Genomic DNA, 23,056 nt, shown 5'->3' on the forward strand with positions numbered 1-23,056 from the left:
CATTCTGATTCAACTCCACATATTCCTTAATTGCCACCCCCACCTTATCACAAAAACCTCCATCCACCAACAATCCCGAGTCAAACCTCCATACCGGCCTCTGCCCACATCCCGATCTAAACCGAATATCCAGCCAGTGGGGGGGGGCATGGTCCGAAATAACTATCCCTGAATACTCTGCCCCCACCACCCCAACCAAAATCTCCCAACTCACTACAAAGTAATCAATCCTCGAAACATATTATGGATGTGTAAAAAGAAGGAATACTCCCTTCCTCCTGGGTTCTGAACGTGCCATGGATCCACCATACCAATCCTCTCCATAAATCCTCCCTTGCCATTCGTACCCTAGCCATCGACCTGGGGCTCGACCTTTGCCACCCTTGGCTAGAGGACACAGTTAAAATCTCCCATGATCAACTGCTGCGTGACTTAATCCGGGATCGCTGCCAGCAACCCCCTCATAAAACCCACATCATCCCAATTTGGGTCATACACATTTACCAAGCCCACCGGTGCCCCTTCCAATACCCCACTCACAATCACATACCTCCCACCCGGGTCCCTCACCTCCTCTGCACTCACAAATCCCATTTTGTTGCTCATTAAAATCGCCAGTCCCCTTGATTTCAAATCCAACCCAGAGTGAAAATCCTGCCCGACCCACCTCTTCCTTAACCTAACCTGGTCCTTCACATGGAGGTGTGTCTCCTGCAGAAAGACCACCCCTGCTTTCAAGCTCCTGAGGTGCATGAACACCCGCGACCTTGTAACCGGCCCATTCAGTCCCTGGACGTTCCACGTTACCAAACATACCGGAGGCTTGCGCCTTCAATCCCCTCTACCGTCTGTCATTTTCCCTACTTAACTCCCGCTCCCTTAATACCTGTACCTAACCCATCCCAGATGGCCCCTTTCTCCACCCCTGACAATGTCATCTCTGACCCTCTACCACATCGCAACAACGTTCCCCCGCTGCACCCCTTCCCCCCTCACCACCCCTCCCCCTGGCCACCTCTCTCGGCATTACCCCCCACCACCTCACTTCCGTTCACCAGAATCTCCTGCTAGCGCAGCAGCCCCTGCCCAAAGGTACCTCCCAAAGACCGCCCCACCCCTCCCCTCCCAACTCCTCAGCTCAAGGACCTTACCCTCCCCCACCCAAACAAGGACTTCTCCTGGACTCCAGGCAGCCATCTCCAAAAGCAAACAAACAAATGTTAAACACAAACACTCCCATAAAACAGGATGGGGGATGGGAACATCCATCCCCACATAAACTTTTCACCCCTCCAAACCCTTACAATCCAAACATTAAACAGCAAACCCGGGCACTGGCTGACGTGGCACAAACCCAGAGGGAGGTGGCACAGTCACTGGCTGAAGTGGCACAGACCCAGAAGTCGCAGCGTGATGTGGCACAGTCCCAGAGGGAGGTAGTCCACTCCTTGTGCTTCATGGCCGCGAGCTTCAAGACCTGGGGCGGGCATGGGCCTCCAGTGCTGGCAACATCAGGTGGTGGGGGAGCCTCCGGGGTTAGCTCGTCTCACACCCCTATCCCATGGAGTAGCCCGGGGGCCAGTGGGCAATTTGAGGGAGGAGATGATGGGGCCCATGTGGGGCTGGTTTAGCACACGGCTAAATCGCTGGCTTTGAAAGCAGACCAAGGCATGCCAGCAGCACGGCTCAATTCCCGTACCAGCCTCCCCGAACAGGCGCCGGAATGTGGCAACTAGGGGCTTTTCACAGTAACTTCATTTGAAGCCTACTTGTGACAATAAGCGGTTTTCAATTTCTTTCTATGTTGGTTACTTCCACAGGAGATGTGCAGGAACAGCACAGCGCGTCAATCTCCCCCCGCTCCCTGGCGCACCTGGTGGGCAGCGGGCAGAACAGTGCACCACCACGCCATTTGGGATACCCATACAAAAACCCGGCCACCCAAGAAGACAACCGGATAATGGGACCCAGGTCACAGGCCGAGAACGGCAGCAGGCCGCCTCCACTCCTGATATGCCGCCTGGGGATCCACCTAGGCATAGCATTAGGGCCTGGCATGGGTGCAGGGCACAGTATAGATATAGGGGCTAGGGCACAAAGCTGTATATATATATATATATTCACTTGTTTCGACTAAACACCTCTGCATAATGTCACAACTTGCCTCGCTGCTCTGTCAGAAGGGTGTGAGGGATGGCATTGGCTGGTCTGGTCTGGGAAGGCCGCAGAGGGGGCATTGGGGGTGGGTTTGGCCCAGAGACCCCAGTTCAGCCAGCACTCACTGCTCCAGTTTCTCCCCCCTCCCCCAGCCCACCAAGGATCCGATGGACTGCATGATGGAAAGGCCAGCTTGCATACAGGGATCACCCTGTTGGATTGTGGAAAGTGCTATCATGGGCAGGAGTCAGATGTTGTTGAACGATGAGGAGCATCAGAGATCATCTCAGAGCGGGGTGCCAACATCATCCATTCTCCATCCCATGGACCAGACCAACTGTTACTGCCAGCCCAGGGACTGCACAACCTCGTGAGGCAGTTAGGAATCATGGAGGGAGTTGCAAGGTTGAGTGGCGGGGGGGGGGGGGGGGGAGGCGGAAGTTTGCGCAGGGAGGGTGTTCATGGAAGGGGGTGGCTGACACGGAGGCGGGGGTGGTGTGGTGCTGTGGGGGTGGGATGGAATGTTCATGCCTCTGGCCAGGCCCCCTAGTCGGTGAACCATGAGGTGATTAGAGCGACCCTGTGACCCGGCCTAGGCGTGCACGTTTTGCGGCCTCCCATGCTTGCCCAGGCCCCATGTCCTCCCTATCCTCGCTCTTCCCTGTGTCCTCCTCTAGGGAAGAGGACTGGCATCCATGCCCCTCCTCCAGCACGTCGCCTCTCTGCTGCAAGATGTGGTGGAGGACGGAACAGGCGATTTGGGAGACCCTCCTCGTGCTCTACTGGAGGCCCCTCCATAACAATTCAGGCACCTGAACTGCATCTTCAGGATGCCAAAGCACCGCTCGATCACGCCCCTGTTTGCAGCATGAGCATTGTTGCAGCGGGTCTCTGTGTCGGTCTGTGGCCTCTGGAAGGGTGTCGTCAGCCATGGCAGCAATGGATAACCACTGTTGCCCAGGAGCCAACCCCTCAGCTGGCGTGGCGCCTTGAAGAGGTCAGGAACCGTCGAGTATGCCAGGATGAAGTCATCGTGCACACAGCCCGGGTATCGGGCGCATCGTGCATGATGCGCATCTCATGGTCGCATCCCCTCCATCCTGCGCCCACATTTCCTGTCCCCTCCCCCCTACTTCCCCTACCCCACTACCGCCCCTGGCCGTTTCCCCGGTGCCCTGCCCACTGTACCCTGGTGCCATCATGCCCGGCACCATGGAGGCTTCTGGACCTGGCGCCCTTTCCTGTTGCCAGGTGTATCATTGGCTGTCACTACCCATACCTGTGGTACACTCGATGCCCTTCTGCAGGGGCTACTGTGGGCATTTCCCTTACGCGGGCCGCATGCTGATACACCGGCGAGTGGTGGCTGGTTGCCGGGGGGGTGGGGGGGGGGGGGGGGGGGGGGGGAGAGTTTGCTGGGGTCGGGGGCACCCATATGGCCAGTTGCACTCTGCATGCCCAGGGAACACGGAAGTTGGTCAGTGGGGTGCACTGCAAGATGGCTGCTTTGCAGGCCGGGCCAATGGCGGTCAGTGCCTAGATTCCCTGGTCCCATGGGGTGTCACCTCGACCCCACGGCCCATCCCCTGGTCAGCCCCCATCAACCCACCCCTCGGGCCTGGCCGAGTCTCCACCCCCCCCCACCCCCCCCCACCCCCCCCACCCCCAACCAGCGGCAGGACCGACAGCCCACGGTTGTGCCTCTGCTTGTCCTACCTCCTCTCTCTCCCTCATCAGCCACTGCGCTTGTTCCCCGATTTTTAATAGCACAAGTAAACCCTGCCATCGGATATTCTCCCCTGGTGCAGGCGGAGCATCGCGGAGGCCCTGAGGAATATTGGGTCGGGCCCGCTAATGATATGCAAACAGCGTTTACTGTACACGCAAAGTAGAACACATTGACACCGCTCTCGAGGCACCGGAGCATAGCATTCCGCAATGCTTTTGGCTTCACGATTGATTCTCCAGCCAATTGCTTTCCTGACTTCGGTGTCGGCCAACGGAGAATCTCGCCCCAAATACCTGTATGCTTCTCTGAAATTTCTGCATTTCCGTTGATGCACTATCAATTGCACAAAGTCGAGAGTTCAATACAACTGAGGCTTTATTACACTAAGATGTGTGGCCTCCTCCAGCAGCTGGCGAAATGGCTGCTGTATGGGGAGCACACATATTTATACTCCACCTACTGGGCGGAGCCAGCAGGCAGGGACTACCCCTGTACCTGTAGTACAGGGTCTGACCACACATCTCCTAATATATACAACAGTGGTGATTTTCACATTCACCCCTTGTTAAAATTGAGTCCGGCGGGGGTGAGGGAGAGCTATATACAGAACAAGTTTAATATACAGAGACAAAGAAAACATTTTTGAAGTCCAGTACAAGGTGCTTTAACAGACCCGAACCAATTACAGGTTTAGCCGGTCCAGGGCCTTGATGTGACTTTGGGAGCGACGCAGTGGTGGTGGCGATTCCAGTGGTAGCCTGATCCTCGGTTACTCCGGGAGCGTGCCAAAATCTTCTTCATCCTCGGGCGTGGGCAGGGGAAGGACGGATGGTCCTGGGGGGCTGCTGCTGGGTGCATGGGGGGAGGGGAGGGTGATGCCGGGCCAGAGGGGTGTGTGTGTGTGTGGAACCTGCTGGTGCCAGGTCCCTGAGGGAGACAGTATCCTGGCAGCTGTTGGGGTATGCCACGTAGGCATACTGGGGGTTTGGATGGAGCAATTGCACCCTTTCAACCAACGGGTCCGCCTTGTGGAGTCGTACGTGCTTACGGAGGAGAACAGGTCCTGGAGCTGCGAGCCAAGTCGGGAGCGTCACCCCGGATGTGGTCTTCCTGGGGAAGGCAAAGAGACGTTCATGGGGTGTGTCGTTAGTTGTAGTGCATAGGAGCGACCAAATGGAGTGCAGTGCATCGGGGAGGTCCTCCTGCCAGCGGGAGGCAGGGAGATTTCTGGACCGTAGGGCCAGCTGGACGGCCCTCCAGACCGTCCCGTTCTCCCTCTCCACCTACCCGTTTCCCCGGGGGTTATAGCTGGTCGTCCTGCTGGAGGTGATACCCCTGCTGAGCAGGAACTGACGCATCTCATCACTCATGAATGAGGATCTCTTGTCACTGTGGATGTAGGTGGGGAAGCCAAACAGAACGAAGATTGTGTTGAGGGCTTTGATGACGGTGGCAGACGTCATGTCGGGGCACTGGATGGCGAAGGGGAATCTGTAGTACTCATCGACCACACTGAGGAAATACGTGTTACGGTCGATGGAGGGGAGGGACCCTTTGAAGTCCATGCTGAGGTGTTCAAAGGGGCGGGAGGCCTTCACCAGGCGCGCGTGGTCCGGCTGGTAAAAGTGCGGTTTGCACTCCACACAGACCTGGCAGTCCCTGGTGATTGTCCTGACTTCCTCAACAGAGTAGGGCAGATTGCGGGCCTTGATGAAGTGGTACAACCGTGTGACTCCCAGGTGACAAAGGTTGTCATGCAGGGTCCGGAGTCGGTCCACTTGTGCGCTGGCACATGTACCTTGTGATAGGGCATCTGGGGGATCGTTGAGCTTACCAGGGTGATACAACATCTTGTAGTTGTAGGTGGAGAGCTCGATCCTCCACCTCAAGATTTTATCGTTCTTGATCTTGCCCCGTTGTGTGTTAAACATAAAGGCTACCGACCGTTGGTCAGTGAGGAGAGTGAATCTCCTGCCGGCCAGGTAATGCCTCCAATGCCACACAGCTTCAACAATGGCTTGGGCCTCCTTTTCGACAGAGGAGTGCCGAATTTCGGAGGCATGGAGGGTGCGGGAAAAGAATGCCATGGGTCTGCCTGCCTGATTGACCGTGGCGGCTAGTGCGATGTCTGATGCGTCGCTCTCCACTTGAAAGGGCAACGTCTCATCGATTCTGTGCATCGCGACCTTGGCGATGTCGGCTCTAATATGGTTGAAGGCCTGTTGATCCTCAGCTGTCAGGGGAAAAAGGGACCCACTGAATAGTTTGGGACCCACTGGGCATAGTAAGAAAAGAACCCCAGGCAGCGTTTGAGGGCCTTGGAGCAGTGGGAGGGGGAGTTCCATGAGGGGGTCACATGCGGTCGGGCTCGGGCCCCAGAACTCCGTTCTGGACCACATAGCCGAGGATGGCTAATTGGTTCGTGCCAAATACACACTTCGCCTTGTTATAGGTGAGGTTTAGGAGAGAGGCGGTGTGGAGAAATTTGGCTAGGTTGGCATCGTGGTCCTGCTGATCGTGGCCGCAGATGGTGACATTATCTAGGTCCGGGAAAGTGCCCCGCAGTCCGTACCGGTCGACCATTCGGCCCATCTCCCTTTGGAAGACCGAGACCCCATTGGTGACACTGAAGGGAACCCTGAGAAAGTGGTAGAGGCGGCCATCTGCCTCGAAGGCAGTGTATGGATTGTCCGCCTTACGGATGGGGAGCTGGTGGTAGGCGGATTTCAGGTCCACAGTTGAGAAGACCCGGTACTGTGCAATCTGATTGACCATATCAGATACGTATGGGAGGGGATATGCGTCGAGCTCCGTGTACCGATTGATGGTCTGGCTGTAGTCCACGACCATTCGGTGTTTCTCCCCAGATTTCACCACTACCACTTGGGCTCTCCAGGGGCTGTTGCTGGCCTCGATGATACCCTCCCGAAGCAGTCACTGGACCTCGGACCTGATGAAGGTCCTGTCCTGGGCACTGTACCGTCTGCTCCTGGTGGTGACGGGTTTTCAATCCGGGGTTAAGTTTGTGAATAGGGAAGGTGGGTCGACCTTTAGGGTCGCGATGCCGCACACAGTAAGGGGTGGTAGGGGCCCGCCGAATTTCAGTGTTAGGCTCTATAGGTTACACTGGAAGTCCAGGCCGAGGAGCAGGGCAGCACAGAGGTTGGGGAGGACGTAGAGGCGGAAGCCGCGGAATTCTATGCCCCGGACCGTGAGTGTGACCGTGCAGTACGCCCGGATCGCTACAGAGTGAGGCCAGGGAGATTCTCTGATTGGCGGGATGTACCGCGAGGGAGCAGCGCCTTACCGTATCTGGATGGATGAAGCTTTCGATGCTCCTGGAGTCCAGCAGACAAGAGGTCTCGTGCCCATCGATCTTCACGCGGGTGAGACTGGACAATCGTGACCGAGGCGAGTCGCGGCTGGTCATCGCTGGTTTCGAACGATGGGGTGCCCGGGGGGCACGGGTCCTGGGACGATTGCAGCGCCCATGTACCGTGGGGGAGACAAGATGGCGGCGCCCATGGCCGCACGTGCCGGGGGTTGACAAACTTGGCGGCGCCCATGGGCCGCACGTGGTCCGAGGAGGGGAAGATGGCAGTGCCCACTGGCCGCGCGTGGTCCGAGGAGGGGAAGATGGCGGCGCCCACTGTCCGTACGCGAGGGGGGTCGGGCCGATAGCGACGACTGTGCGGGCCTGGCACACCGCAGTGAAGTGCCCCTTTTTGCCGCAGGCCTTGCAAAGGGCACTGTGGGCCGGGCAGCATTGACAGGGGTGTTTCTGTTGCCCGCAGAAGTAACATCGGGAGCCGCCGGGGTTGGCTGGCTGGCGGGTGGCACAGGCTTGGGTTGGCTGAGTGGGGTCCCCGATGGGGGCGGCCGACTATGTAGTCCATGATGTGTAGGAGGGGTGGGCCGCGGGGCTGGGGGTGTAGGTCTGAAGATTGCGCGAGGCGACCGTCATCGATAGCGCCAGCATTTTGGTTTCTGCGAGGTCGAGTGTGGCTCCCTCTAAATGTCGCTGGCACATGTCGTCTGACCTTATCCCCGTAACGAAAGCATCCCGCATGAGGAAGTCCGAATGTTCCTTGGCCATGATGGCTCGAAGTCACAGTCTCTGACCAGGAGAATTAAAGCACGCCAGAAATCTTCTACGGACTCACCAGTGAGTTGTCGACGAGTAGAGAGTACGTGTCTGGCAAAGAGCGTAATTCTCTTTCAGTAGCGCCATGGCTTCATCATAGTTCGGCGCGAGAAGAGTATCTGAATCTTATGAGCTTCCGGAATTGGGTCTGGTGCAGACCGGATGTAAGCTTCGGAACAAGCTAGCTAATGTTGAAAGTCCTTTTTGGCATTGCTTGATTGCGGATCCAGCTGCAGGCGATCCGGCTTGATATGGAGGTCCATCTTCTGAAAATCTTAGTGTAATAAATTGATGCACGCTCAATTGCACAAAGACGAGAGTTGAATACAACTGAGGCTTTATTACACTAAGATGTGTGGCCTCCTACAGCAGCTGCGAAATGGCGGTTGTATGGGGAGCACACATATTTATACTCCGCCTACTGGGCGGAGCCAGCAGGCAGGGACTACCCCTGCACCTTTAGTACAGAGTCTTACCACACATCTCCTAATATATACAACAGTGGTGATTACCACACCCATGACAATTTAATTGGCTTCTGCCTCTAAGGGATCAATCCTCTATTTTAGCCAATCTCCACTTTGTTTCTTGTAGAGGTTCTACTCGGGCAGGTCTGCGGTCCTCAGCCTGGATAAATGGGGAAGGTTAGTCCCAGGAAGGGATCTAGCTATAAAATCACCTGTCAAATGCAAAACATTATTGGTGACATGGAGGGTGATCGACCAGCATTGTGCTGACACCATGTGACATGGGAAAAATTGAAGGCACAAGCAAGCTTAGGTTGACTACAATTCTTCACAAACGTATTACCCTCTTCTTTTAATTTAGTACTTCATCAAATCCATTAAATCCCTACAGTGCAGAAGGGAGTCTTTCAGACCATTGAGTTTGCACTGATCTGCCTAGGCCCACTTTGCCATTCTATTCCCGTAACACTACCCATTGATCATGGCCAACACACCAAACCAGCACATCTTTGTACTGTGGGAGGAAACCAGAGCACCCGGAAGCAACCCTTGTCCACACGGGGTGAACGTGCAGACTCCAAACAGACAGTCACTCAAGGCTGGAATCAAACCAAGTCTTTGGCTCTCTGAGGCAGCAGTGCTAACCACTGTGCCACTCAATACTATGCTTAACTTACTTAACCTTTGCTTTTTAATGGAATGTATTTTTGTTCGGCATTTGAATTGTTTCTTTAAATGTTTCCCACAGTTTATTTACTGCCATGACTTTTAGTATATTTACCCTATCAGCCTTAGCTAGCTCGTCCCCATATCTATGAATCAGCTTTACTTAGTTTTAAGATTCTTGTGTTGGACTGGAGTATGTCCATCTCAAATTTAATATGGAAGTCAATGATATTATGATCACTTTTTCCAGAGGATCTTTTACACTGGAATGTCTAATTAAATCTTTTTTATGCAATACAGTAGTGGTCTGTCTAAGGGCAGGTCATTCTGGGGTAGGTGGGACCTCTACAAACAGGATGGTCTTCACCTGAACCAGAGGGGTACTAATATCCTGGGGGGGAGATTTGCTAGTGCTCTTCGGGGGGGGGGTTTAAACTAATTCAGCAGGGGGATGGGAACCTAAATTGTAGTCCCAGTGTACAGGATGTTGAGAGTAGTGAGGTCAGGGATAGGGTTAGAAGTTCGGAAGAGGGCACCGGCAAGCAAGATGCTGGTTTGAAGTGTGTCTACTTCAATGCCAGGAGCATCCGGAATAAGATGGGTGAGCTTGCAGCATGAGTCGGTACCTGGGATCTCGATGTTGTGGCGATTTCGGAGACATGGGTAGAGCAGGGACAGGAATGGTTGTTGCAGGTTCCAGGATTTAGATGTTTCTGTAAGAACAGAAAAAATGGTAAAAGAGGGGGGAGTGTGGCATTGTTAATCAAGGAAAGTATTACGGTGGCAGAAAGGACGTTTGAGGACTCGTCTACTGAGGTAGTATGGGCCGAGGTTAGGAACAGGAGAGGAGAGGTCACCCTGTTGGGAGTTGTCTATAGACCTCCGAATAGTTCCAGAGATGTAGAGGAAAGGATAGCAAAGATGATTCTCGACAGGAGCGAGAGTAACAGGGTAGTTATGGGGGACTTTAACTTTCCAAATATTGACTGGAAATACTATAGTTCGAGTACTATAGATGGGTCAGTTTTTGTGCAGTGTGTGCAGGAGGGTTTTCTGACACAGTATGTAGACAGGCCAACAAGGGGCGATGCCACATTGGATTTGGTACTGGGTAATGAACCCGGCCAGGTGTTAGATTTAGATGTAGGTGAGCACTTTGGTGATAGTGATCACAATTCGGTTATGTTTACTTTAGCGATGGGCAGGGATAGGTATATACCGCAAGGCAAGAATTATAGCTGGGGGAAAGGCAATTATGATACTATTCGGCAAGATTTAGGATGTATAGGATGGGGAAGGAAACTTCAGGGGATGGGTACAATCGAAATGTGGAGCTTTTTCAAGGAACAGCTACTGCGTGTCCTTGATAAGTATGTACCTGTCAGGCAGGGAGGAAGTTGTCGAGCAAGGGAACTGTGGTTTACTAAGGAAGTTGAAGCACTTGTCAAGAGGAAGAAGAAAGCTTATGTTAGGATGAGACATGAAGGCTCAGTTAGGGCACTTGAGAGTTACAAGTTAGCCAGGAAGGACCTAAAGAGAGAGTTAAGAAGAGCGAGGAGAGGACACGAAAAGTCATTGGCGGATAGGATCAAGGAAAACCCTAAGGCTTTCTATAGGTATATCAGGAACAAAAGAATGACTAGAGTAAGATTAGGGCCAATCAAGGATTGTAGTGGAAAGTTGTGTGTGGAATCAGAGGAGATAGGGGAAGCGTTAAATGGATATTTTTCATCAGTGTTTACACTGGAGAAAGACAATGTTGTCGAGGAGAAGACTCAGGTACAGTCGACCAGGCTAGATGGGATTGAGGTTCACAAGGAGGAGGTGTTAGCAATTTTGGAAAGTGTAAAAATAGATAAGTCCCCTGGGCCAGATGGGATTTATCCTAGGATTCTCTGGGAAGCCAGGGAGGAGATTGCAGAGCCTTTGTCCTTGATCTTTATGTCGTCTTTGTCGACAGGAATAGTGCCGGAAGACTGGAGGATAGCAAATGTTGTCCCCTTGCTCAAGAAGGGGAGTAGAGACAACCCTGGTAATTATAGACCTGTGAGCCTTACTTCGGTTGTGGGTAAAATGTTGGAAAAGGTTATGAGAGATAGGGTTTATAATCATCTTGAAAAGAACAAGTTGATTAGCGATACTCAACACGGTTTTGTGAAGGGTAGGTCATGCCTCACAAACCTTATTGAGTTTTTTGAGAAGGTGACCAAACAGGTGGATGAGGGTAAAGCGGTTGATGTGGTGTATATGGATTTCAGTGAGGCGTTTGATAAGGTTCCCCATGGTAGGCTATTGCAGAAAATACGGAAGTATGGGATTGAAGGTGATTTAGCGGTTTGGATCAGTAATTGGCTAGCTGAAAGAAGACAGAGGGTGGTGGTTGATGGCAAATGTTCATCCTGGAGTTCAGTTACTAGTGGTGTACCGCAAGGATCTGTTTTGGGGCCACTGCTGTTTGTCATTTTTATAAATGACCTGGAAGAGGGTGTAGAAGGATGGGTTAGTAAATTTGCAGATGACACGAAGGTCGGTGGAGTTGTGGATAGTGCTGAAGGATGTTATAGGTTACAGAGGGACATAGATAAGCTGCAGAGTTGGGCTGAGAGGTGGCAGATGGAGTTTAATGCGGAAAAGTGTGAGGTGGTTCACTTTGGAAGGAGTAACAGGAATGCAGAGTACTGGGCTAATGGCAAGATTCTTGGTGGTGTAGATGAACAGAGAGATCTCGGCATCCAGGTACATAAATCCCTGAAAGTTGCCACCCAGGTTAATAGGGCTGTTAAGAAGGCATATGGTGTGCTAGCCTTTATCAGTAGGGGGATTGAGTTTCGGAGCCATGAGGTCATGCTGCAGCTGTACAAAACTCTGGTGCAGCCGCACCTGGAGTACTGCGTGCAGTTCTGGTCACTACATTATAGGAAGGATGTGGAAGCATTGGAAAGGGTTCAGAGGAGATTTACTAGGATGTTGCCTGGTATGGAGGGAAGGTCTTACGAGGAAAGGCTCAGGGAATTGAGGTTGTTTTCGTTAGAGAGGAGAAGGCTGAGAGGTGACTTAATAGAGACATATAAGATAGTCAGAGGGTTAGATAGGGTGGACAGTGAGAGTCTTTTTCCTCAGATGGTGATGACCAACACGAGGGGACATAGCTTTAAATTGAGGGGTGGTAGATATAAGACAGATGTCAGAGGCAGTTTCTTTACTCAGAGAGTAGTAGGGGTGTGGAACGCCCTGCCTGCAACAGTAGTAGACTCGCCAACTTTAAGGGCATTTAAGTGGTCACTGGATAGACATATGGATGAAAATGGAATAGTGTAGGTCAGATAGGCTTCAGATGGTTTCACAGGTCGGCGCAACATCGAGGGCCGAAGGGCCCGTACTGCGCTGTAATGTTCTATTAATGTTCTATGTTCTAGGTCCCCTGATCATTTCTCCACGCCTCTTGGTCATCCGCTTTCCTCTTCACTCGCTCATAATAGCTTCTCATTTTTAATTTCAATAAGCAATATTAACTAGCAATAACCCTGGTTACCTTGTAACCATGGATTGAAATTTCACACCTATATGAAGTTGGTTGGGCGGGTGTGAACATTTGAACCACCGGTTGGCCTGGCTGTGTACTGGCATCATCCTGCTCCCAGGTCACTTTTCCAGAGGTAAGATGGTGGTCAGGTCGGTTCTCGCTACACAATGGTTGCTGGGTCCATTTTTAATTTAAAAGTTAAAAAACTTTGAAAATGTGTTAGGCAGGTTGGTTTGACGTCGACTGCAACTGGATGCAGGGAAGCTAGAAACAAACGTCTGACACCGGAGATGATCCAACACTGTTTTATTTTTTTTTATTTATTTTTTTTTTCTTTATAAATTTAGATTACCCAATTATTTTTTCCAATTAAGGGGCAATTTAGCCTGGCCAATCCACCTACTCTGCACATTTTTTGGGTTGTGGGGGCGAAACCCACGCAGACACGGGGAGAATGTGCAAACTCCACACAGACAGTGACCCAGAGCCGGGATCGAACCTGGGACCTCAGCGCCGTGAGGCGGTTGTGCTATCCACTAGGCCACCGTGCTGCCCTCACTGTTTTATTTAAACTATGAATGGCTGTACATGTTCAGCTGTGGGTTGACACTCTACTAATCCGACTGACGACCTCTTACTGGCTCAACCAGACATACTAGCTACCACATGGCAGTAGTGCTCACTAACTTGTGCACTCTGACTGTCTCAGTATCTGGGTCCCGAGAGAGCAGGAGTCTTAATGCCCTGTGGGCTTTATAGTGGTGGTGTCCTGTCTGGTGATTGGTTGTTCTGTGTTGTGTGTTCATTGGTCATCCTGTGTGTCAATCACTGCCTGTCTGCATCTCATTATATACATGAGTGGATATTATGACAGGGGGTGCCTCAAGATGGAGGTGCTCTTTCTCGCTCTCTCCTACCTAAACTGCAGTCTGCTGCTCCTTCCAAACTGCAAAGGGTCTCCTATTGGCCCTCCTGCTTCGAGAGCCTGCGCGCTGTTTTTAATTGGTTGGTGAGCCTGCCCTCTGGCCACTAATTGACCAATCTGCGAAAAATCAATGCTGGGCGTCCATTTCCCACACAGTCTTGGCTCATGACCCCAATTAAACCCAACAGTGGGGTCCTGACCCATGACCTACAATCATACCCCATTTCTCTTGTAATGGCGATTAGATCTGGACCACTTAACTTTACTGTGGTGATGTGCATCACCGTAAATACACAAGGGGTTAATGTAAATACATGTAGACTAGCTGGACACTAGAGGGAGCACCAGAGACATCACACACACACACTCAACCAATAGGTCAGTTAGATAGGTCACGACCAATGGGCATTCACGATACACACAGAGGTGACACGACCACTGGAGGGCATTACACCAACCCATATATAAAGGACACCACACACATGATCTGCCTCTTTCCAGTGGAGACAGTCAGTGAGTAGAGACACAGGGTTGATTCAATATAATTCCCACCACGTGGATTGTAGCAGATTGGTTATTCAGTCTGGGTAGCTATAGTAGGATTAGCAGTAGTGTCGAACCCGAGTAATAGAAGTGTATATAGTTTAATAAACGTGTTGAAGTTATCTCCACATCTGAACCTTCCTTTGTCAAGTGCACCACAAGGAAGCCGCTTATGCCACACTTGGAGCATAACAAGACATTTACTTGTGCTGCTAATTTGTCCATTTTATTACGATTACTTCTGTCATTCAGGTAAACAGCCTTTAAATTTATTTTATTTAATCTTTGCCACTACTCTTCACATGGGCCTTACTGTTAAATCTTCTGCCCCTTCCTGTCCCCGTCTGCTTGTCCCCACCCAAATCGTTACACTGCTCTATTGCCTCTGCTTTTCTCTTTAGATTCCTAAATTTTCTTTCATCTGACCACTACCCTCCCTAAAGCCCTTTCAGTTTAACGCGCTATCTGTCCACAGCCTTATTTAAACATGGCAGCAGTATGCTGGTCCCAACCCAGTTAAAATGCCGTCCATTCCTTCCCTCCCCAGTGCAAGTGCCCTGTGTCAATTCTACTCACACCACTGTTTGACCCTGTGCTAATTTTCCCCTCGCTCAGGTAATAATCCAGAGAGTAATACTTTTGAAGTTTTGTTTATTAATATACAACCCAGTTCCTCAAACTCCTTCCACAGAATATCATTCTTAGTTCTATCTATGCCACTGGTTCCTATCTGAACCACAACAACTAAATTCTTTTTTTTTTTTTAATTCCAACTATTACAGGCATAGATAGTCACAAACATAGCTTGACCAAATTAATTAGAATAATCTGACAGTTTGTGTTGAAGGTTCAGTTTGTAAGGGCATCCCCGCCCCCTTGTACCAGTTAGTTCATCAAACTGGGATGTTGCAATGGTCGATACAATTAACCTCAGCGTCTTCAGACAGCAATGGATGGTGACAATGTGGGAGAAGTGGGGTTGGAGCAGTGCAAGCCGAGGATTAAAGGGAGGACAGGGCTCCTGCTCCTGATTGCTATCTAATGATACTTATTGGAAGGTTTTCATTTTTCATTTCATGCATGTGTAGGTGTCAAGTGAGGACAGAATCACTGGATTGAAAATGCCTGCTGAAATTCACAGTAAAGGCTTACACTTGGGAAAAGAGCCTGTGGAACCTCTCCAATATGAGTCAAGAAACTTAAGGAGGGGAAAGAAGACAATTATCTTGGAAAATAGAAATAAAAATCTGGTAAGTAGAATTAAAAATCTGTCCACTAAAAGTTTGCATAAGTATCTGCTGCCTGGAAACAGATGGCCATTCCCACAGGCGAGCCTGAAGGGACTCCAAGTTAGTCTCGACGTGGCATTGAGTCAGAGTTGTCGCAGGCTCAGTGAAGAGCTTTGCTGGTGTTGTCATGGTTACTGGAGTCCACTTTATTTTAGTTTCAGGGAAAAATGACATTATTCTGGAATTTGCTGTTTAAAGCCCTGTGTGCCTCATAACGTCAACGTATTCTTCCTTTGAATTTTAGATGAAGGGAAATTAGCTAAACCTACTGATCTACTGACCACTTCTCAATTCATATCTTCAGGAAATAAATACATTTGCAAAGTATTGCGTACTTAGTTTTGTCGAAACTACAGACATGCAGCAGAAATGTAGAATGCTGATTACAACATTTCGATAAGCAAAACAGGAAATGCAGTGTCGACATTTTTAAATTAAATTTCCCCCCCTCAATATATAGTCAAATAGGCACTTAATATTGAGTGTATGTGTGTGCTGTGAGTGTGTGTGTGTGCTGTGAGTGTGTGTGTGTGTGTGCTGTGAGTGTATGTATGTGCATTATGAGTGTGTGTGTGTGTGCTGTGAGTGTGTGTGTGCTGTGAGTGTGTGTGTGCTGTGAGTGTGTGTGTGTGCTGTGAGTGTGTGTGTGTGCTGTGAGTGTGTGCGTGTGCTGTGAATGTGAGTGTGCTGTGAATGTGAGTGTGCTGTAAGTGTGTGTGTGCTGTGAGTGCAGGTGTGTGTACTATGAGTGTGTGTGCTGTGAGTGTGTGTGTGTGTCTGTGAGTGTGTGTGTGCGCTGTGAGTGTTATGTGTGTGTGCTGTGAGTGTGTGTGTGTGCTGTGAGTGTTATGTGTGTGTGCTGTGTGTGTGCTGTGAGTGTGTGTGTGCTGTGAGTGTGTGTGTGCTGTGAGTGTGTGTGTGCTGTGAGTGTGTGTGTGCTGTGAGTGTGTGTTGGTGCTGTGAGTGTAAGTGTGTGCGTTGTGAGTGTATGTGTGTGTGCTGTGAGTGTGTGTGTGTTGAGTGTCTGCGTGTGTGCTGTGAGTGTATGTGTGTGCGTTGTGAGTGTGTGTGTGTGTGCTGTGAGTGTGTGTGTGTGCTGAGTGTGTGTGTGTGTTGAGTGTCTGCGTGTGTGCTGTGAGTGTATGTGTGTGTGCTGTGAGTGTATGTGTGTGCGTTGTGAGTGTGTGTGCTGTGAGTGTGTGTGTGTGTTGAGTGTCTGCGTGTGTGCATTGTGAGTGTATGTGTGTGCATTGTGCGTGTATATGTGTGTGCTGTGAGTGTGTGTGTGTGCTGTGAGTGTGTGTGTGTGCTGTGAGTGTGTGTGTGTGCTGTGAGTGTGTGTGTGCTGTGAGTGTGTGTGTGCTGTGAGTGTGTGTTGGTGCTGTGAGTGTAAGTGTGTGCGTTGTGAGTGTATGTGTGTGTGCTGTGAGTGTGTGTGCTGTGAGTGTATGTGTGTGTGCTGTGAGTGTATGTGTGTGCGTTGTGAGTGTGTGTGCTGTGAGTGTGTGTGTGTGTTGAGTGTCTGCGTGTGTGCATTGTGAGTGTATGTGTGTGCATTGTGCGTGTATATGTGTGTGCTGTGAGTGTGTGTGTGTGCTGTGAGTGTGTGTGTGTGCTGTGAGTGTGTGTATGTGCTGTGAGTGTGTGTGTGTGCTGTGAGTGTGTGTGTGTGCTGTGAGTGTGTGTGTGTGCTGTGAGTGTCTGTGTGTGTGTGCTGTGAGTGTGTGTGTGTGTGTGTGCTGTGAGTGTGTGTGTGTGCTGTGAGTGTGTGTGTGTGCTGTGTGTGTGTGCTGTGAGTGTCTGCGTGTGTGCTGTGAGTGTCTGCGTGTGTGCTGTAAGTGTGTGTGTGTGTGTTGTGAGTGTGTGTGTGCTGTAAGTGTATGTGTGTGCTGTGAGTGTGTGTGTGTGTACTGTGAGTGTCTGCGTGTGTGCTGTAAGTGTATGTGTGTGCTGTGAGTGTATGTGTGTGTGCTGTGAGTGTCTGCGTGTGTGCTGTGAGTGTCTGCGTGTGTGCTGTAAGTGTGTGTGTGTGTGTGTTGTGAGTGTGTGTGTGTGCTGTAAGTGTATGTGTGTGCTGTGAGTGTGTGTGTGTGTACTGTGAGTGTCTGCGTGTGTGCTGTAAGTGTATGTGTGTGCTGTGAGTGTATGTGTGTGTGCTGTGAGTGTCTGCGTGTGTGCTGTAAGTGTATGTGTGTGCTGTGGTGAATGTAACTCCGTAATTCACACTGTATTGTATACAGAGACCATGCATTGATAAGCGCAGTTGCGTTGCCAGACCACTAGGGGGAGAAGCGCAGGGAATGCTTAGGAGTTTGCACAGGGCTCCACGCTTGGCTCTGCACACGATTCCTCCCCCTGGACTGCTGTATAAATACCAATGCTCAGAGCCAGTCGTTCAGTTCACCGAGAGTTCAACGTGGAACAGGCTGGCTCTGTTGTAAGTAGATTAAGACCACTGTTTATATCTTAAAGCACATGTCTAGTGAATTGATGGTTCGATCATGTGCGTTGTCAGTGTATGTGTGCGCTGAGTGTACGTGTGTGTGCTGTGAGTGTACGTGTGTGTGCTGTGAGTGTCTGCGTGCGTGCTGTAAGTGTATGTGTGTGCTGTAAGTGTATGTGTGTGCTGTAAGTGTATGTGTGTGCTGTGAGTGTGTGTATGTACGTTGTGAGTGTATGTGCGTGCTGTGAGTGTACATGTGTGTGCTGTGAGTGTGTGCTGTGAGTGTGTGAGTATGTGCTGTGAGTGTGTGTGTGTGTGCTGTGAGTGTATGTGTGTGTGTGCTGTGAGTGTTTGCTGTGAGTGTGTGTGTGTGCTGTGAGTGTGTGTGTGCGTGTGTGCTGTGAGTGTGTGCGTTGTAAGTATGTGTGTGCGTTGTGAGTGTGTGTGTGTGCTGTGAGTGTGTGTGTGTGCTGTGAGTGTGTGTGTGTGCTGTGAGTGTATGTGTGTGTGCTGTGAGTGTATGTGTGTGTGCTGTGAGTGTATGTGTGTGCTGTGAGTGTGTGTGTGTGCTGTGAGTGTCTGCGTGTGTGCTGTAAGTGTATGTGTGTGCTGTAAGTGTATGTGTGTGCTGTGAGTGTCTGCGTGTGTGCTGTAAGTGTATGTGTGTGCTGTGGTGAATGTAACTCCGTAATTCACACTGTATTGTATATACATGAGACCATGCATATGTGTGTGTGTGCTGTGAGTGTGTGTGTGTGCTGTGAGTGTGTGTGTGTGCTGTGAGTGTGTGTGTGTGCTGTGAATGTGTGTGCTGTGAATGTGTGTGTGCTGTGAGTGTGTGTGTGTGCTGTGAGTGTATGTGTGTGTGCTGTGAGTGTATGTGTGTGTGCTGTGAGTGTCTGCGTGTGTGCTGTAAGTGTATGTGTGTGCTGTGGTGAATGTAACTCCGTAATTCACACTGTATTGTATATACATGAGACCATGCATATGTGTGTGTGTGCTGTGAGTGTGTGTGAGTGTGTGTGCTGTGAGTGTGTGTGTGTGCTGTGAATGTGTGTGTGCTGTGAATGTGTGTGTGCTGTGAGTGTGTGTGAGCTGTGAGTGTGTGTGTGTGCGCTGTGAATGTGTGTGCGCTGTGAATGTGTGTGCGCTGTGAATGTGTGTGCGCTGTGAATGTGTGTGTGCTGTGAATGTGTGTGCGCTGTGAATGTGTGTGTGCTTGAATGTGTGTGTGCTGTGAGTGTGTGTGAGCTGTGAGTGTGTGTGTGTGTGCTGTGAGTGTGTGTGAGCTGTGAGTGTGTGTCTGCTGTGACTGAGTGTGTGTGTGTGCTGTGTGCGTGCTGTGAGTGTGTGTGAGCTGTGAGTGTGTGTCTGCTGTGACTGAGTGTGTGTGTGCTGTGACTGAGTGTGTGTGTGTGCTGTGTGCGTGCTGTGAGTGTGTGTGTGTGCTGTGAGTGTGTTTGTGTGTGTCTGTGCTGTGAGTGTGTGTGTGTGTGTGTGCGCGTGTGTGTGTGTGCGTGTGTGTGTGTGCTGTGAGTGTGTGTGTGTGTGTGCTGTGAGTGTGTGTGTGTGTGCTGTGAGTGTGTGTGTGTGCTGTGAGTGTCTGTGTGTGTATGCTGTGAGTGTATGTGTGTGTGCTGTGAGTGAGTGTGTGTGCTGTGAGTGTGTGTGTGCTGTGAGTGTGTGTGTGTGTTGTGAGTGTGTGTGTGTTGTGAGTGTGTGTGTGTGTTGTGAGTGTGTGTGTGTGCTGTGAGTGTGTGTGTGTTGTGAGTGTGTGTGTGTGTTGTGAGTGTGTGTGTGTGTGCTGTGAGTGTGTGTCTGTGTGCTGTGAGTGTGTGTGTGCTGTGAGTGTGTGTGTGTGCTGTGAGTGTATGTGTGTGCTGTGAGTGTGTGTGTGTGCTGTGAGTGTGTGTGTGCTGTGAGTGTATGTGTGTGTGCTGTGAGTGTGTGTGTGCTGTGAGTGTGTGTGTGCTGTGAGTGTGGGTGTGTGCGTGTGTGTGTTGTGAGTGTGTGTGTGTGCTGTGGTGTGTGTCTGTGTGCTGTGAGTGTGTGTGTGCTGTGAGTGTGTGTGTGCTGTGAGTGTAGTGTGTGCTGTGTGAGTGTGTGTGTGTGTGCTGTGAGTGTGTGTGTGCTGTGAGTGTATGTGTGTGTGCTGTGAGGTGTGTGTGCTGTGAGTGTGTGTGTGTGCTGTGAGTGTGTGTGTGTGCGTGTGTGTGTTGTGAGTGTGTGTGTGTGTTGTGAGGTGTGTGTGTGTGCTGTGAGTGTGTGTGTGTGCTGTGAGTGTATGTGTGTGTGCTGTGAGTGTGTGTGTGCTGTGAGTGTGTGTGTGTGCTGTGAGTGTGTGTGTGTGTGTGTGAGTGGTGTGTGTGTGCTGTGAGTGTGTGTGTGTGCTGTGAGTGTGTGTGTGCTGTGAGTGTGTGTGTGCTGTGAGTGTGTGTGTGTGTGCTGTGAGTGTGTGTGTGTGCTGTGAGGTGTGTGTGCTGTGAGTGTATGTGTGTGTGCTGTGAGTGTGTGTGTGCTGTGAGTGTGTGTGTGTGCTGTGAGTGTGTGTGTGCTGTGAGTGTGTGTGTGCTGTGAGTGTGTGTGTGTGCTGTGAGTGTGTGTGTGTGCTGTGAGTGTGTGTGTGCTGTGAGTGTGTGTGTGCTGTGAGTGTGTGTGTGGCTGTGAGTGTGTGTGTGCTGTGAATGTGTGTGTGCTGTGAGTGTGTGTGTGCTGTGTGTGTCTGTGTGTGCTGTGAGTGTGTGTGTGTGTGTGCTGTGTGTGTCTGTGTGTGTGCTGTGTGTGTGGTGCTGTGAGTGTGTGTGTGCTGTGAGTGTGTGTGTGCTGTGAGTGTGTGTGTGTGCGCTGTGAGTGTGTGTGTGCTGTGAGTGTGTGTGTGTATGCTGAGTGTATGTCTGTGTGCTGTGAGTGTGTGTGTGTGCGCTGTGAGTGTGTGTGTGTGCTGTGAGTGTGTGTGTGCTGTGAGTGTGTGTGTGCTGTGAGTGTGTGTGTGTGTGTGTCTGTGTGCTGTGAGTGTGTGTGTGCTGTGAGTGTGTGTGTGTGCTGTGAGTGTGTGTGTTGTGAGTGTGTGTGTGTGCTGTGAGTGTGTGTGTGCTGTGAGCGTGTGTGTGCTGTGAGCGTGTGTGTGTGCTGTGAGTGTGTGTGTGCTGTGAGTGTGTGTGTGCTGTGAGTGTGTGTGTGCTGTGAGTGTGTGTGTGCTGTGAGTGTGTCTGTGTGTGCTGTGGTGTGTGTGGTGTGTGAGTGTGTGTGTGTGTGTGTGTGTGTGTGTGTGCTGCGAGTGTGTCTGTGTGCTGTGAGTCTGTGTGTGTGCTGTGAGTGTGTGTGTGTGCTGTGAGTGTGTCTGTGTGCTGTGCGGTGTGTGTGCTGTGAGTGTGTGTGTGCGTGTGTGTGCTGTGAGTGTATGTGTGTGCTGTGAGTGTGTGTGTGTGTGCTGTGAGTGTATGTGTGTGTGCTGTGAGTGTATGTGTGTGTGCTGTGAGTGTGTGTGTGTGCTGTGAGTGTGTGTGTGCTGTGAGTGTGTGTGTGCTGTGAGTGTGTGTGTGTGCTGTGAGGTATGTGTGTGTGCTGTGAGTGTATGTGTGTGCTGTGAGTGTCTGCGTGTGTGCTGTAAGTGTATGTGTGTGCTGTGGTGAATGTAACTCCGTAATTCACACTGTTGTATATACATGAGACCATGCATATGTGTGTGTGTGTGCTGTGAGTGTGTGTGCTGTGAGTGTGTGTGCTGTGAGTGTGTGTGCTGTGAGTGTGTGTGTGTGCTGTGAATGTGTGTGTGCTGTGAGTGTGTGTGTGCTGTGAGTGTGTGTGTGCTGTGAGTGTGTGTGAGCTGTGAGTGTGTGTGTGTGCGCTGTGAATGTGTGTGTGTGCTGTGAGTGTGTGGTGCTGTGAATGGTGTGTGCTGTGAATGTGTGTGTGCTGTGAGTGTGTGTGAGGGTTGAGTGTGTGTGTGAGCATTGAGTGTGTGTGAGCTGTGAGTGTGTGTCTGCTGTGACTGAGGTGTGTGTGCTGTGATGAGTGTGTGTGTGTGCTGGGTGTGCTGTGGGTGTGTGCTGTGAGTGTGTTTGTGTGTGTCTGTGCTGTGAGTGTGTTGTGTGTGTGTGCGTGTGTGTGTGTGCGTGTGTGTGTGTGCTGTGAGTGTGTGTGTGTGTGCTGTGAGTGTGTGTGTGTGCTGTGAGTGTGTGTGTGTGCTGTGAGTGTGTGTGTGTGTGCTGTGAGTGTATGTGTGTGTGCTGTGAGTGTATGTGTGTGTGCTGTGAGTGTATGTGTGTGTGAGTGGTGTGTGTGTGTGTGCTGTGAGTGTGTGTGGTGTGCTGTGAGTGTGTGTGTGTGTGCTGTGAGTGTGTGTGTGTGTGCTGTGAGTGTATGTGTGTGTGCTGTGAGTGTATGTGTGTGTGCTGTGAGTGTATGTGTGTGTGCTGTGAGTGTATGTGTGTGTGCTGTGAGTGTGTGTGTGCTGTGAGTGTATGTGTGTGCTGTGAGTGTGTGTGTGGCTGTGAGTGTGTGTGTGTGCTGTGAGTGTGTGTGTGTGCTGTGAGTGTGTGTGCTGTGAGTGTATGTGTGTGTGCTGTGAGTGTGTGTGTGTGCTGTGAGTGTGTGTGTGCTGTGAGTGTATGTGTGTGTGCTGTGAGTGTGTGTGCTGTGAGTGGTGTGGTGCTGTGAGTGTGTGTGTGTGCGTGTGTGTGTGGTTGAGTGTGTGTGTGTGTGCTGTGAGTGTGTGCGCGCTGTGAGTGTGTGTGCGTGCTGTGAGTGTATGTGTGTTGTGAGTGTGTGTGTGTGCTGTGAGTGTGTGTGTGTGCTGTGAGTGTACGTGTGTGTGCTGTGAGTGTGTGCTGTGAGTGTGTGTGTGTCGCTGTGAGTGTGTGTTGCTGTGAGTGTGTGTGTGCTGTGAGTGTGTGTGTGCTGTGAGTGTGTGTGTCGCTGTGAGTGTGTGTGCTGGAGTGTATGTGTGTGTGTGCTGTGAGTGTGTGTGTGTGCTGTGAGTGTGTGTGCTGTGAGTGTATGTGTGTGTGCTGTGAGTGTGTGTGTGCTGTGAGTGTATGTGTGTGTGCTGTGAGTGTGTGTGTGCTGTGAGTGTGTGTGTGCGTGTGTGTGTTGTGAGTGTGTGTGTGTGTTGTGAGTGTGTGTGTGTGTGCTGTGAGTGGTGTGTGTGCTGTGAGTGTGTGTTGTGTGC

At 50.9% G+C, this 23,056-nt stretch overlaps 1 long non-coding RNA gene across 3 annotated transcripts in view; it reads left to right on the plus strand.

The window, feature by feature from the left end:
- LOC119963268 overlaps positions 1-23,056 on the plus strand; it is a 35,140-nt gene that overhangs the window by 6,580 nt on the left and 5,504 nt on the right. The window contains exons 1-2 of one of the 3 annotated variants that reach the window (XR_005460058.1): positions 14,103-14,124; positions 15,243-15,404. This is a non-coding gene — a long non-coding RNA (uncharacterized LOC119963268). Of the gene's footprint in view, positions 1-14,102; positions 14,125-14,165; positions 14,407-15,242; positions 15,405-23,056 lie in introns of those variants that run through there. The other 2 variants (XR_005460056.1, XR_005460057.1) reach the window with 2 other exon arrangements.

The sequence above is a fragment of the Scyliorhinus canicula genome, chromosome 3, assembly GCF_902713615.1.
Source record: "Scyliorhinus canicula chromosome 3, sScyCan1.1, whole genome shotgun sequence".
NCBI classification, from domain to species: Eukaryota; Metazoa; Chordata; class Chondrichthyes; order Carcharhiniformes; family Scyliorhinidae; genus Scyliorhinus; species Scyliorhinus canicula.